The sequence below is a fragment of the Petromyzon marinus genome, unplaced genomic scaffold, assembly GCF_048934315.1.
Source record: "Petromyzon marinus isolate PM22_M1 ecotype Great Lakes invasive population unplaced genomic scaffold, UKy_Petmar_22M1.pri1.0 PM_G_Scaffold_228, whole genome shotgun sequence".
NCBI lineage: Eukaryota > Metazoa > Chordata > Hyperoartia > Petromyzontiformes > Petromyzontidae > Petromyzon > Petromyzon marinus.
This window is the reverse complement of record NW_027422793.1, coordinates 76,769-93,303: the sequence shown is the minus strand read 5'-3', so window position 1 is coordinate 93,303 and position 16,535 is coordinate 76,769. Positions and strand designations below refer to the sequence as shown.

At 53.7% G+C, this 16,535-nt stretch overlaps 1 protein-coding gene across 3 annotated transcripts in view; it reads right to left on the bottom strand.

Annotated features, from left to right (window-relative positions):
- Positions 1–14,150, bottom strand: part of LOC142913194 (hydroxylysine kinase-like) — a 31,712-nt gene extending 17,562 nt beyond the window's left edge. For 2 of the 3 annotated variants that reach the window (XM_076060782.1, XM_076060784.1), the window contains exon 1: positions 13,828–14,150. The gene's annotated coding sequence lies outside the window, so the exon portion shown is untranslated. Of the gene's footprint in view, positions 1–9,865; positions 10,005–13,827 lie in introns of all 3 variants that reach the window. The other variant, XM_076060783.1, reaches the window with a different exon arrangement.
- Positions 14,151–16,535: the final 2,385 nt, after the last annotated feature.

Sequence of the window (16,535 nt, the reverse complement as noted above, 5' to 3'; positions counted from 1 at the left end):
GGTGTGGTTCACCCACACCTTGGTGGCTACAACAACGTCCGCTAAGGCTCCAGTGGGTATAAAGTGCGGGGAGCCAGGGAGCTCGGGGCAGAGTGTGGGGCCCGAGGCTGAAGCAACCAGTGAAGAAAGAAGGCCAGCTAGGTGAGACCCTGGAACTCCTGTGACCGCTGCCCTTTTCAGGGCCGGCACAGCAAGCCAGTGGTGCGGCCCCAGAGCCCCAGAGTCAGAGTCCTTCTAAGGGCCGGTCTGGTCGGCGGGGTGCCGAGATCTGTGCCTAACCAGGGCCGGATCTGATAGCCTCCCTTAGAGCCCTACCAGAAGGAACTGGGAGCCTAGAGCTTAGGCTAGAGAGCCTGGGGTGTGTTCCTGAGTTATACGGGTGGAGGGGCCGCTACCCCTTCTAGTGTAACCCTTGTTAAGGTTTAAATAAATAGTGCTGCTTCTATTCTGCCGTGTCCTGGAACCCACTACAACTGGTGTCAGAAGTAGTCTTAAAATGAACACAAGGAGTACAAACCGATCACAGGCACCCCAGGAGGAGGACGGCTCGCCTGGGATTGCGCCAGAGGCCGCGGCCGACGATCCTGGGATGCCCCAGACGCCCCAACAGCAGCCGCCGCTGGAGGAGTGGCCGCCGATGGAGGACGGGTTGCAGGCAGCTCACTCTCGACTGGCTGAGCTGCTGTATGCCGCGGCTTCCACGCTGGAGGAAATCAACCGCGCGGAGCTGCGGGCGCAAAGGCGGCAGAGAGACGAACGCCGTTCAACGGCCATTCCCGCCGAAACACAGCCACCAGATTTCGGATTTGCCGCCATGACAGTGTCCGCCACGGCGATTGGAGGGTCGCAGCTCGACGTGGACGCTGTGGGCCAATCAGCGGTGGTGACGTCATCACCAACGGACGCCCGCTGTCAGGACCAAAAGGCGGGCGCATCGTCATCACCTGCGCGACCGCCGATGGGTGTCCCCAGCCCCTCCAACACCGGCGGGGAGGCCGGAGATGGCGCGCGGCACCTCTCAGAGACGAAGCCATCATTTCAACAACGCCTGCCGGTGTTGAAGGAGTTCGTTTCAGACGGCGGCGACTGGGGGGGCCTTTCAACGCCGCTTTCTCGCTCATCAAGAGATGGCCGGCTGGATGGACAACGAGACGTTGAGTGCGCTACCGGCCATGCTGGACGATGACGCCCTTGCTACGCTCATCACAGCTCCCAGATCAACGCGATCTACGCTACAGTCGGCGCTCCAGGTCCTCACCATAGCCTACGGGCCATCGTCGGACTGCCGCAAACTCTTCCACGAGCGGTGCAGGGGCCAAAAGGAGCCACCGCTGGCGTATCGCACGGCTCTCCTGGCCCTCGCAAAAGCGGCTTTCCCGCGGATGGACGGCGAAGGGGTGGACGCGATGGTGACGGAGACGCTCCTGGCGTTGGCCCAGGAGCTACAGATCGTCATCGTCGCAGAGGACGACGCGGACATGTGCTACTTGCGGGCAGCAAGACACATCCACGCGCACCTGATAGCGCAGCGTCGATCACCTCTCGTCCCCAAGGGCGCAGCTGCGGTGTGCGCTGGGACGCCGACCATCCCCCCCTCCGAGGAGGTCTTCGCGGCGGGTCGCCCGGTGGAGTGGAGATCCGGAGGGAGGCCGGCTGGGACAACACTGGATCGCCAGGAGCACCCCAAGGTGCTCATCACGTGCTACAACTGTGGCCGCAAGGGCCACGTGGCTGCGGAATGCCAGGCGCCTCGTCAACGACAGCCGGGACGGTCGGACGGCGCTCCAGCCTACAGGCCTCCGCATCGCAACCCGGCAAGTCGCGGCACCCCACATGCTCAGCCTGTGCACACACCTGTCCCCACCTCGCGCGTTTCGGTGTACGGGCCTCGGGGTACGCCCATTGGTTAGTTGGGTGGCGGCGGGGTCGAGAGGGTGCTCGGGCCAGGGCAGTGGACGGAATTGGCCCACCGCATTGTTGCTGCGTTGGCAGGCTCGTCCGTGGTCGCGGGTCGCATTGACGGGGTCGAGGTGCGTATCCTCGTCGATACGGGAGCTTCGGCGACCATTGTGTCAGACTTGATTTATAATATTCTTCCCGTTCAAAGCCGCCCCTTGCTCCCAGTCACCGTTCCGTGTTACGCAGCGAACGGGGGTTCGCTGGGTATCATAGGCCAAATTCGAGCACAAATTTGCATTGGCGATATCAAACTCTCCGGGCCGATATTAGTCTCGTCCTCGCTGGCGGTTCCGTGCTTGTTGGGGACGGACTTTTTGGGCAAAATGCCGATTAAAATTCTAATTGATCAGGGTTGCATCGAGCTTCCCTCGGGCCAACGGGTAACATTCCTGCCTTCCCCTGTCACCTCAAGGGCAGCGTGCGCGTCGATACAAGCGTTCGTCACTCGGACGGTGCGTGTACCTCCCGGGGCGCAAATGCTCGTGCCCCTTCGCTTGCGTCGGCCTTTCGTGCCTGGTGTTCTGGACGAGGGAATTCTATTAGGGCCCTCGAGGGCTGGGGAAAACGGGCTGGATCTGGTGGCCGCTTAAACGCTCGTTAAGGGGAGCGATGACCCGTTTATCCTCGTCCTTAACGTTGGCGTACAGACGGCCGTCGTTCCTCAGGGAACTGTGCTCACGCACGCGACGCCGGTCCCCGTGGTAGACACGGTTATGGGTAATGTGGGGACCGATCCTCTGGCTCAACCGCATTCTGAGGGGGACGATAGTTGGATGGACGCACTATGTTCGGGCACAAGTGATCTGTCCGACTCCCAGCGTGCCGGCCTACGCACCCTTCTGACGGAATTTTCCGATGTCTTTAGTAAACACAAATATGACATTGGGTGCACGAAATTGTTGCATCACCACATTGACACGGGTGACAATGCCCCGGTACGCCAGAATCCTTTTCGGTTAAGTCCGGCCGAAAAAGATCATGTCAAATCGGCAGTGGATGACATGCTGGCTGCAGACATTATAGCCCCTTCCACCAGTCCATGGGGAGCACCCATAGTGCTTGTCAAAAAGCGCGATGGGTCCTTGTGATTCTGTGTGGATTTTCGCCGCCTTAATAAGATCTCCGTGGCCGACGCGTATCCACTTCCCCGGATGGACGAATCTCTGGATGCTCTGGCTGGCGCACGTTTTTTTTCTACGTTGGACTTGTTATCCGGATTCTGGCAACTCCCATTGGATGATGAGTCCAAGCCAAAGACTGCGTTTCGCACACCACATGGCCTATTCCAATTTAACTGGTTACCTATGGGATTACACTCCGCTCCGGGGACATTTCAGCGCCTTATGGAACTGGTTTTGGCTGGCTTACAGTGGAACGTCTGTTTGATCTATCTGGATGACGTCATCGTGTTCAACAAAACATTTGACGAACACCTTTTGCGCTTGCGCGCCGTGTTCCTCAAAATGCGTGCTGCGAATTTGAAATTTAAGCCACAAAAGTGCCACCTGCTACGGGAATCCGTACGCTATTTGGGGCACATCGTCAGCCGCTCGGGCATATCCACCGATCCCGCAAAGACGCAGTGTGTCAGCTCCTGGCCAACCCCCACCTCGGTGGCTGAGGTCAGGAGTTTCATTGAATTTGCGTCTTATTACCGGCGGTTCGTCGCGGATTTTGCGACCATTGCTAAGCCCTTACACGCTCTGACGGCGAAGGGAGTGAAATTTCACTGGGGCCAGGAGGAGGAGGTCGCTTTTTGTTCCCTTCGCGACGCTCTCGTGCGGGCCCCTCCATTGAGCTACCCCGATTTTTCGGAACCCTTCCTGCTCGATACAGACGCCAGCAATACGGGCATTGGGGGTGTGCTCTCACAGGTGATCTGTAGTGTGGAACGCGTCGTGGCTTATGGCAGTAGGGTTTTGTCTCCGGTGGAACAGAGATACTGCGTCACGCGTCGGGAACTCTTGGCTATTGTATTTTTTATGCAACAGTATCGCCCATACCTGTACGGTCGGCATTTCACTGTCCGTACGGACCATGCGGCATTACAATATGCCTTGCGGGTGACGCAGCCTTCGGGGCAATTGTCCCGATGGCTCGAAATCCTTCAGGATTATGATTTCACGACCACATATCGGAAGGGTGCTCGGCACACTAATGCGGATGCGCTGTCTCGCCTGCCGCCCGCCTCAGATTGCGCTTGTCTCAGGGGATCGGGGCGTTGTAAGCCGCAAGAGGATAGCTCCCCCTTAGATATCCCGGTTCTCGCTGCTGCCACTGAGGACCCCTTGCCTGAGGGTCCTGTCGGGGAGGGAGGTGCGGACTCCTTGCTGGGGTTGTCCATTGCGGAATGGGGGCGCCTCCAGATGGAGGACGCATCCCTCCTCGCGTTGCGTCGTCGCGCAGGGGGTTCCGTGCGGGGGGTCGCGGGGATTGATTCGTACGGGCTGCTCCAGGGGCTCCTAATGCATTGGGATGGGAGGGCCTGCCGTCACAGGCTTGTGGTGCCATCCGCTTTGCGGGGTAAGGCCGTTTGGACCGCACACGAGCGGCTTTTGCACCTGGAGACCCACAAGACCCTTGCCGTGCTCCAGCTGGATTTCTTCTGGCCGGGTATGGCAAGGGATGTGGATGACCTCCTGGGTGCATGCACTCAGTGCGCCCAACGAAAACCACCAGCGAAAGGCGCCTGCCCACCGCTACAATCTATCACGGTCTCTCGGGTTAACGAACTCGTCACACTCGATATATTGGGGCCCATCCCTGCGACCCCTAGGGGTAACAAGTACCTGCAGGTTGGCGTGGAATATTTCACCCGATGGCCTATGGCATGGCCTCTCGCTAACCAGTCAGCAGCAGCCGTTGCCGAGGCCTTTGTCCAGGGCTATGTCCTCGACAAGGGTGCTCCCGAACGGCTGCTGACTGACCAAGGGAAGAACTTCTCTGGCGTCCTTCTGCACGAGGTGTGTGCGTTTCTTGGTACGAAAAAGATTCGCACTTCCCCCTATCACCCACAAACCGATGGCATGGTGGAGCGGCTGCATAGGATGCTTACATCTATGTTGTGTCACCAGGTGTGTGACTCCCAAACCGATTGGGACCTTCACATTCCGGGGGTTTTGGCCGCCTATAGAATGGCTCCTCACGCGGCAACCGGCTTCTCGCCGTTCTTTTTGATGTACGGTCGCGACGTTGACCCACCAATTGCAACTCAGCTCCGCGTCTCAGAAACCAGCAGAAAATCTAAATTGGCCGACCACGTTAAATTTAATATCCTGAGGTTGACCGAGGCGCGGGAGGCAGTGGCCCAAAACTCTTCCTCTCGGCAGAAGGCCAACGAGAGGTTGCGATCGCGCCAATCACGCACACATGCGTGGAAACCAGGCGATCAAGCCTGGCTGCACTGCCCTCAGGTGCCGTTGGCGACCTCGGCGAAATTGTTGCGGCCTTGGAGGGGCCCTGTGGTTATTGTGAAGGTTATGCGGCCGCAGTGCGTTCGTATCCAGTGGGGGAAACGCCGCTGGTACGTACACCCCTCGCGTCTGAAGCCGTTTGTGGTGCCGCGCGTCCCTCCACCACATTACACGGGCCGAGCATGTGATGTGTCCGCTGACTCCCGGACGGCGTCTTCGTCACCTGCCCTTGATGCTTCGCTAACTGTTCCACCTTCAGGCGCCTCAAGAATGACGGCTTCCAGCGCGCCTGCGCCACCCGGTGGGGACGGAGTTTGCCCTTCCTGGGTGACGGAAGACGGTGCACCTGCACAGCCGGTGCCCACTGCCGGGCCGACCCGACCCTCCCCCTACGATGGACCCGCAAAACGGACTCGTGCCAAAATGCGCCGCTTGTTGTAATAATGGTTCTTGTTACTCTTGTTGTTCACTGTTAAGTTTTCTTGCTGCGTTGATGGGGGGGTACAATGTATATGTGTATATAGTGTAATTTTGTATAGGTGGGTTGGGTTATTTATTGGGGTGTTCGTTCTTATGAGGCACGCACGGGTGGGGGTTTGTTGTGTTTATTGTTCGAGTATTGTTGCAGCCGGGACGGCTGCGGGTTACACGGGAGGGGGTGATGTAGGGGTGCTATGGGGAATAAACACATGGCACGGGAAGGTGTGGTTCACCCACACCTTGGTGGCTACAACAACGTCCGCTAAGGCTCCAGTGGGTATAATGTGCGGGGAGCCAGGGAGCTCGGGGCAGAGTGTGGGGCCCGAGGCTGAAGCAACCAGTGAAGAAAGAAGGCCAGCTAGGTGAGACCCTGGAACTTCTGTGACCGCTGCCCTTTTCAGGGCCGGCACAGCAAGCCAGTGGTGCAGCCCCAGAGCCCCAGAGTCAGAGTCCTTCTAAGGGCCGGTCTGGTCGGCGGGGTGCCGAGATCTGTGCCTAACCAGGGCCGGATCTGATAGCCTCCCTTAGAGCCCTACCAGGAGGAACTGGGAGCCTAGAGCTTAGGCTAGAGAGCCTGGGGTGTGTTCCTGAGTTATACGGGTGGAGGGGCCGCTACCCCTTATAGTGTAACCCTTGTTAAGGTTTAAATAAATAGTGCTGCTTCTATTCTGCCGTCTCCGTGTCCTGGAACCCACTACACAGGTAACGAGCTGAGATTAGGAGCACTCCCTTTAAGAGTGTGCTCCTAATCTCAGCTCGTTACCTGTATAAAAGACACCTGGGAGCCAGAAATCTTTCTGATTGAGAGGGGGTCAAATACGTATTTCCCTCATTAAAATGCAAATCAACTTATAGCATTTTTGACATGCATTTTTCTGGATTTTGTTGTTGTTATTCTATCTCTTACTGTTCAAATAAACCTACCATTAAAATTATATTTCTTAAAATTATATTTCTTTGTCAGTGGGCAAACGTACAAAATCAGCAGGGGATCAAATACTTTTTTTCCCTCACTGTAAACCCCAATGATCCGATCGAAATGAGGGATCTTGATCGGATCATTGGGGGGCCACGTGCCACCACTACCCCCCCCCCCAAACAGTCATGAGCAGCACCTCCCCACACGCCCTGCCACCGAGAAAAATGTTTCACGTAAGAGAGTGAAACTGATATTTTCATTCTCAGCTGGAATTTAGCCAAATGCAATACGCTTGAGAAACCTGGTTTAAAATCACAAGCAAGTTGCCTGAATTTCAAACCCATGGTCTCAGCGGTACAGCTCGGTGCTCTTGGCAGGCTGAGCCAACCGGTCACTTCATCGCAAGCAACCGGAAGCATCAAGGTTGTCAATGCCGTGTGCGTCGTCCTAATGGGGAGCGGCAGTGTGGTGGCTTGCAACGCTGTGTTGCGAACCCAGTGAACAGAGTTCAATTCCTCCCCACTCACAACCAATAACGGTGCCGAATATTTAAACCGCTTTCCATGGGTCGGCATAGCTTTAAATGAGTACCTGGTGCAGTGTGATCGTGGTGGTGGTTGTGATGGTGGTGATGATCATGGTTGTGATGATGGTTGTGGTGATGGTGTCTCTATTGGTCTCTGTGAGTCCCTGAGCCTCTATGGGTGTCTACGAGTCTCAGTCACTCTGGGTCTATATGGGTCTCTATGAGTCTCTACGGGTCTCTACGGGTCTCTGTGTGTCCCTGTGGGTCTCTGTGAGTGTCTGTGTGTCTGTTGGTCTCTGTATGTCTCTGTGGGTGTCTCTGGGTCTCTGTGTGTCTCTGTCGGTCTCTGTGAGTCTCTGTGGGTCTCTGTGTGTCTCTGTCGGTCTCTGTGTGTCCCTGTGGGTCTCTGGTGGCCGGGCCTGCTGTTGGCCACGCACTGCTCGTGTGCTGTGCCAGCCTTCATAGACGCTGCTACTCGCCAACAGCAATTGCCTCAACAGTCTGTTATTTCAAGTTTCATTTCAAGTTTTCATGTATTAGGTATAGCCCTGTGACATGGGAATCAAGTGGTCACCCACCTAAGTTCATTATAAATGTGGGAGCGTTATACGCATTAGTTCGCTATCACGACATACAGTACCCTGGTGTCTACAAACTAAGTTGCCTCTGTGGTAGTAGTTACATTGGAGAAACCAAACGCCATGTCTCGGACCGCATTCGTGAACACAAAGCAGACCTTAAACACAGTAGGACCAACACCTCGGCCATGGCAGATCACTGTTATAATTCAGTAGGCTCACATGACATTGAATTCTCCAAGACAGAGGTTCTTTGCAATCCATCTGGCTACCATGAGAGATTTGTTCATGAGGCTATCCACATATACAAACACAGAGACAATTTAAACCGAGAAGATGGACTCTGGCTTAGCAATCATTGGAAGGATTTGATAAACCATTTCAAGTCTTAATTGATTATTCACGCTTACGGTGGCTTTCAGACAGCATAAATTAATTTTTCGTCTCCCCCCTCCTCTTTTCAGAACATAGATGGACTCTTGATTTAAAGCTTTCGTGACTGCAGTAATTCATATTCTTAGCTCTTTCGGTAAAGTCACATTGAAGGGAAACAATAAAATATATATTGTGTTTTATATATATTTTATTGTTTCCCTTCAACGTTACTTTACCGAAAGAGCTAAGAATATGAATTACTGCAGTAAGGAAAGCTTTAAATCAAAACATCAACAGGCTGATGTGCCACATCTCCTCCTTCAAGAAGTCTCACAGCCCTGCGATGTTGTGTCCACACAACCCAAACTACGGAGTGCCTGGTGGTAAACCGCTGTGCTGTAGCCTGCGCCCCTCCAGTGGAGGAGGAACAGTAAAACCTCGCTGATGCTCTCCTGAAGCACTCCTGTGCGCAACAATCATTTAGACTAGTTGCACGTGCATCGATTGTAAAACCCCGTTCCGTTTCAGGTGGGGACAGTTGGTGCCGTGTGCTCGTTTCACGTCGGGGTGCCACTAAAGGCGCAGGTCCCACTTCTGAGTGATCGGTTACGCGACTCTCTTTTGCACGCAACACAATCTCTTGTGATTCTATTTAATTATTTAAATATTTCGTGACTGCAGCGATTCATATTATTTGTTCTTTCGGTAAAGTCACCACGTAGAAGGGAAACAATAAAATAATAAAAACATAAAACAATAAAATTCTTAAGACGTTTCGACCGCAACACAAGCAATCACCGTCAGGTGTGAAAACCACAGCAAGAACATTTAACTCGTAATCTCGTAGTCACTTACATGTTAATATCGCCTGATGATGTCACTTACATGTTAATATCGCCTGATGATGTCACTTCCCTCTTAATGTCGCCTGACGATGTCACTTCCCTCTTAATGTCACCTGATGATGTCACTTCCCTCTTAATATCGCCTGATGATGTCACTTCCCTTTTAATGTCGCCTGATGATGTCACTTCCTTCTTAATGTCACCTGATGATGTCACTTCCCTCTTAATGTCGCCTGATGATGTCACTTCCCTTTTAATGTCGCCTGATGATGTCACTTCCCTTTTAATGTCGCTTGATGATGTCACTTCACTCTTAATGTCGCCTGATGATGTCACTTCCTTCTTAATGTCACCTGTTGAAGATGTCACTTCCCTGTTAATATCGCCTGATGATGTCACTTCCCTTTTAATGTCGCCTGATGATGTCACTTCTCTTTTAATGTCACCTGATGTCACTTCCCTGTTAACGTCGCCTGATGATGTCACTTCCCTTTTAATGTCGCCTGATGATGTCACTTCCCTGTTAATGTCGCCTGATGATGTCACTTCCTTCTTAATGTCGCCTGATGATGTCACTTCCCTTTTAATGTCGCTTGATGATGTCACTTCCCTTTTAATGTCGCCTGATGTCACTTCCCTGTTAATATCGCCTGATGATGTAACTTCCCTTTTAATGTCGCCTGAAAATGTCACTTCCCTTTTAATGTCGCCTGATGATGTCACTTTACTCTTAATGTCGCCTGACGATGTCACTTCCTTCTTAATGTCACCTGATAATGTCACTTCCTGCTTAATGTCGCCATGAGCAGCAGCATCAGTGAGTGTGGCACTGAAGAGAGAACCCCGTGGGTGAGGCTGATGGAGCGCCGCGTGATGCTGCTGCTGCTGCTGGCGGTGGCGGCGGTGGCGCTGATCACAGAGCAACAGTCTCAGGTAACGGGGGTCCCCCCCCCTCTCATTCACCGCTCTGGGGCCCCTCTCATTCACCCCCCTGGGGTCCCGTCTCATTCACCCCCTGGCGTCCCCTCTCATTCACCCCCCAGGGTCCCCTCTCATTCACCCCCCTGGGGTCCCCTCTCATTCACCCCCCTGGGTCCCCACCCCCTCTCATTCACCCCCCTGGGGTCCCCTCTCATTCACCCCCTGGGGTCCCCTCTCATTCACCCCCTGGGGTCCCCTCTCATTCACCCCCCTGGGGTCCCCTCTCATTCACCCCCTGGGGTCCCCTCTCATTCACCCCCCTGGGGTCCCCTCTCATTCACCCCCTGGGGTCCCCTCTCATTCACCCCCTGGGGTCCCCTCTCATTCACCCCCCTGGGGTCCCCTCTCATTCACCCCCTGGGGTCCCCTCTCATTCACCCCCCTGGGGTCCCCACCCCCTCTCATTCACCCCCTGGAGTCCCCTCTCATTCACCCCCCTGGGGTCCCCTCTCATTCACCCCCCTGGGGTCCCCACCCCCTCTCATTCACCCCCTGGGTTCCCCCTCTCATTCACCCCCTGGGGCCCCCCTCTCATTCACCCCCCTGTGCCCCCCCCCTCTCTCTCGGTGGTGGTGGTGTTTGGGGAGTTTGTCTCCCGCTCGCGACTCAACCCACACCCAGTGACGGCCGTTATCTGAACCGGTCCTGGGCCTCCCCCAGTTCGACTCAGCCGCAAATAAGTAGCCGGTGTAGCGGTGTAGTAGAGCGGTGCACATCGCTAGCACTGGGGGAGACAAAGGCGGCCGGGCCTGGTGCTGGCCACCCGCCCCCTCGTGTGCCACAGTGCCGGTAGCCTTCATAGGTGCTGCTACTCGCTAACAGCACTTAACAGCACTTGCCCCTGTCGCACCTCAAGGTGTACAGGGAATGGCTCTGACTCCCGGCCACGTAGTTTACCCGGGCCCGCTCACCATCATGAAGGTCCTTAATGATCGTGAGCAGAGGGTCAGGTACTCCAAAAGCACGAAGAACGACCCAGAGCCCAGGCCTACTGATGGTATCATAGGCCTTGACCAGGTCAATAAAGCAGAAATGTAGGTCTTGTTGGAATTCCCTACATCTCTGCTGTAGCAGACGGACAGAAAATATGGCATCTGTGCAGGACCGCCCTTTCCTGAAGCCGCATTGGGGCTCCGCAAGCCTCTCCTCAGCGTGCCTGGCAAGGCGATGCTGAATAATCCTTGCCAGGACCTTTCCCGGCACACTGAGGATTGAGATGCCCCTGTAGTTGTTACAGTCTGTGCGGTCCCCCTTCTTAAAGAGGGGGACCACCAGGGAATCCTTCCAATCCTGCGGAACCCGTCCAGTGGTCCAGACTGTTGTTATGATGTCATATAGGGCAGTCTGTGCACAAACGCCACCCTCCCTCAGCATTTCACTTGGGAGATCATCTCTGCCTGCTGCCTTTACTGGTCTCAGACTCCGGATCGCCCTCAGTACTTCCTCAACAGATGGCACCTCAGCCAGCCACTCACAGGGGGTGACTTCTTCCAATATTTGAGGCACCGCAGCCTTAGCAGGGTCATCCTCACTTTGTGCCACGATGTTTTCCTGGCTGAGGTATTTTCCCTCCCCCAGGACCTCACAGAAATGCTCAGCAAATCTGCAAACCTGTTCCTGGGGGTCGGAGATTGGATCACCGTTTTTTCCCCTAATGATGGTAATAGGTGTGGTGCTGCAGGTTACTTTTTTGATGGAGTTAAATAGAGATTTGTGATCACGGGCCACTGAGGCAGACTCCATCTCCTCAGCAACCCGCGACCACCACCCATCCTTGCAGCGCCTCACGGCTCTCCGAACCTCCGAGCGAAGGCTGCGGTAAGCCTCATTCTCTGACGTGGGATTCTGTAGCCGATGACAGTGGGCCTGTCGCTTTTTCTCAACCATCCTGAACACCTCCTCTGTCAGCCAGGATCTCTGGGGAGGTCTGGACCGCGTACCCAAAGCAGCCATTGCAGCTGCATGAGTCACAGTCCTAAACCTCGCCCATTTACCCTCGATATCAGGAGGAGTCGGGAACGATGCCAATCCCAGCCGCAAGCGATGATGAAATTCTCGCTTGCAACTTTCATCAGATAACTGAGACCAGGCCACTTTAGGTCGGAATTGGGTCCTGGGTGTACACCCACCTCCGGAGTGGTAGAATGGCAGGCGCATCTTACAGATGACTAGTCGATGGTCAGAGGGCAGATCAGCTCCACGGTAGGTCCTGGTGTCAAGGACATGGGCTCGCATCCGCTCGTCCGTCACTATGTAGTCCAGCAGCTGTTCTTGCTTGGACCCGGCATGCATCCATGATGTTGTGTGGATGCGCCGATGCCGGAACAGCGTGTTGGTAATTACAAGCCCATGGGCTGCACAAAAATCTAGCAGCCTCCTACCGTTGCTATTGAGCTGATCTGGCCCATGCCCTCCACTCACTCCAGACCAGGTGCCAGTATCATGACCAACTCGGGCATTAAAGTCACAGACACAACAGACACAACACACACAGAGACACACACACAGAGACACACAACACACACAGACACACACACACTGAGACACGCACAGAGAGACAGACATAACACAAATGTCTCCCCGTGTAGTCTCCCTGACGGGCTGCGCGAGGCTTACAGACACACACACACAGACACACACACAGAGACACACACACAGACACAACACACACACACAGACACACACACAGAGACACACACAGAGACTCACACAGATACACACACAGACACAGAGACACACACACAGAGACACACACACACAGAGACACACACACAGAGACACACACAGACAGACACAACACAAATGTCTCCCCGTGTAGTCTCCCTGACGGGCTGCGTGAGGCTTACACACACAGAGACACACACACAGAGACACACACAGAGACACACACACAGAGACACACACACAGAGACACACACACACAGAGACACACACACACAGAGACTCACACAGATACACACAGACACACACACAGACACAACACACACAGACAGACACAACACAAATGTCTCCCCGTGTAGTCTCCCTGACGGGCTGCGTGAGGCTTACAGAGACACACAGAGAGACACACACAGAGACACACACACAGAGACACACACACACAGACACACACACAGAGACACACACACACAGAGACACACACAGAGACACACACACAGAGACACACACAGAGACACACACAGAGACACACACACACAGAGACACACACAGAGACACACACAGAGACACACAGACACACACACAGAGACACACACACAGAGACACACACACAGACACACACACAGAGACACAACACAGAGACACACACACCCACACACAGAGACACACACACAGAGACACACACAGAGACACACACACAGAGACACACACAGAGACACACACACAGAGAGACACACACAGAGACACACACAGAGACACAGACACAACACAAATGTCTCCCCGTGTAGTCTCCCTGACGGGCTGCGTGAGGCTGACAGAGCCCGCGCGTCTTTGTGGGCCTCAGGCTGTGAGGGCGAGAGGTCGGCTCCACTCTCTCACTCACCGCCCTCGTTGTTGTGTCGCCCGCTCTCGTTCACGTTTTTGTTTTATTATAGTCGTAGTAGTTGTTGATATTACAGTATTAGTTATTATAGCAGTTCATGTTTTTACTATTGTAATTGTTTATATTATTGCTGTTGTAAGTTGTTGATGTTATTATTAGTGTTATAGTTATGATTGTAGATGTTGTTATTATAGTAGTAGTTATACTTACGATTATAGATGTTGTGGTGATGGTGGTGCTGGTTGTTAGTCTCCTCAGAACACACAGCCGCCTTCTCCCGCCAAAACGCGACTCTTCGGTGGTGGAGGGAGAGGGTCGTGGGCGAAACCAACGCGAGCAGCGGGCGATGGAGGGGTGAATGCCACCGGCGAACTTAAATTGTTTTAATTTAGGGGGGTACACAGCAAACTCCACCTTTCACTAACGCCAGTGAGCCCCTCTTGCTTCTTGTCGCTATGGATGAAATAATTAAACATCAAACAAATTCGCTACATTTATTCAGCGCGTCTTGAGTTTTGATGCTTTTCATCCCCCTCTTCCGGGCTATGCTTGGTATAATCTGAAACGCAGCAGCGCCTTATCTAGTCTATGCTATTTACCATGGGCCTTACTCCGGGCTATGAAATAAAGTTCAATGTCACGTGCAATGGAGCTGACCAATTAAAAAACACCCACAAAATTTCAACACCACGTGACTCGTGGTGGGAGGGGGGTTGCCATCTTGGTAAGGGAGAATCCACCACACACCCCCCCCTACCTAAGATGACCGCCCACACGTTGTTTGACTGGTTGTTGGGGAGAACCTCTGATAGCCAATAGCGACTATTAGGCGACTATTCACACTCGACTATTGCGGAGCTGTAGAAGCCCATCACGCTTTTACCCCGTCGTGGTCTTTGCGCAGGCAAAGTGAGTTCTCAGGCCCGTACGGGCGTACAGCCGTTTCAATACGGGCAAACAACAATAAAAATCTGTGTCGATTTGTTTGTGTTTCTTCCTTGTGATGGGACTTTGTAGGATTAACGTTGAGATTTATAAGGGGCACGGGGTGATCAGTAAGGTCTGAATTGGTCTGTAATAAGGTAGGGCACTGATAAGGGGTTGACAGCTGTGTAGTGTATAGTGTAGTATAATGTATAGGATGAACGTTGAGATTTATAAGGGGCACGGGGTGATCAGTAAGGTCTGAATTGGTCTGTAATAAGGTAGGGCACTGATAAGGGGTTGACAGCTGTGTAGTGTATAGTGTAGTATAATGTATAGGATGAACATTGAGATTTATAAGGGGCACGGGGTGATCAGTAAGGTCTGAATTGGTCTGTAATAAGGTAGGGCACTGATAAGGGGTTGACAGCTGTGTAGTGTATAGTGTAGTATAATGTATAGGATGCACGTTGAGATTTATAAGGGGCACGGGGTGATCAGTAAGGTCTGAAATTGGTCTGTAATAAGGTAGGGCACTGATAAGGGGTTGACAGCTGTGTAGTGTATAGTGTAGTATAATGTATAGGATGAACGTTGAGATTTATAAGGGGCACGGGGTGATCGACAAGGTCTGAATTGGTCTGTAATAAGGCAGAGCGCCGATAAGGGGTTGACAGCTGTGTAGTGTATAGTGTAGTATAATGTATAGGATGAACGTTGAGATTTATAAGGGCCACGGGGTGATCAGTAAGGTCTGAGTTGGTCTGTAATAAGGTAGGGCACTGATAAGTGGTTGAGAGTTATGCTACTGACACTAACGGTGTGACTATGCATACGTAGCCGTTCAGAGTGTTCAACGTCGGCCTGGGTGCTGCGGTCGTCCAGGCGGGCACCGTTCTGGCCCACGCAGTGGCCGCGTGTCGTGGGGAGGCCGGCAAGGCGACCACAGATGTCTCGTGGCCATGGTGAAGTGGAGGAGCGAGCCGGACGAATCATGGATGGACGCGCTGCGCTGCAAGAATTCCGATTTTATCCGGCGAGCGGCGGGGCGAATTTTCAAAACATTTTCAGTCAGGGTAAATATGACACTTTGGGCGCACGTCCCTAATGGCAGCACCGCATTGACACGGGCAACGCCGCTTCCGTACGCCAGAATTCACACGGGCTCAGTCGTCAGGAGGAGGACCACGTTCGCCACTGCGGTCGACGAGGGGAGCTCTCGTTGTTCCCGTTAAGAAACACGATGGGAGTCTGCGGCTTCGCGTGGATTTCCACCAATTGAACAGGGTCTCCGTGGCAGATGCACACCCGCTCCCACGGATGGACGATTCATTGGATGCCCTGTCGGCCGTGTGGGTTTTCTACCACACTTGACTTGTCGTCGGGGTGTTGGCAGTTGCCTCTTGATGAGAGCTCTAAACCAAATCCTGCGTTCTGAACACCTCGGGCTCTATTCCAGTTTAATTGTCTCCCGATGGGACTCCACTCGGCTCCGGTCACGTTCCAGCGACTCACGCAGCTGGTCCTAGCAGGCCTCCAATGGGACTCGTGCCTTATTTATTTGGTCTTCGGATGCATGTTCCAGGAGCAGCTGCAGCGGTCGCGATCGGTGTTTGTTAAACGTTCGGGCGGCCAATCTTACGTTTAAACCACAGGAGTGTCATCTCTTGCAGACATCGGTTCGCTACTTGGGGCACATCATCAGCGAGTCCGGGATAGCCACGGACCCCAACAAAACTGCGTGCGTGCGCAACATGGCCAACCCCCACGTCGGTGGGTGACGTTTGCAGCTTTGTCGCGCTGTGGGACGGCCTCGTGACTGCTTTGTGACGTCATACACCAACGTGCATTGAGGCCCTTATAAGGACTGCTTTGTGACGTCATACACCAACGTGCATTGAGGCCCTTATAAGGACTGCTTTGTGACGTCATACACCAACGTGCATTGAGGCCCTTATAAGGACTGCTTTGTGACGTCATACACCAACGTGCAT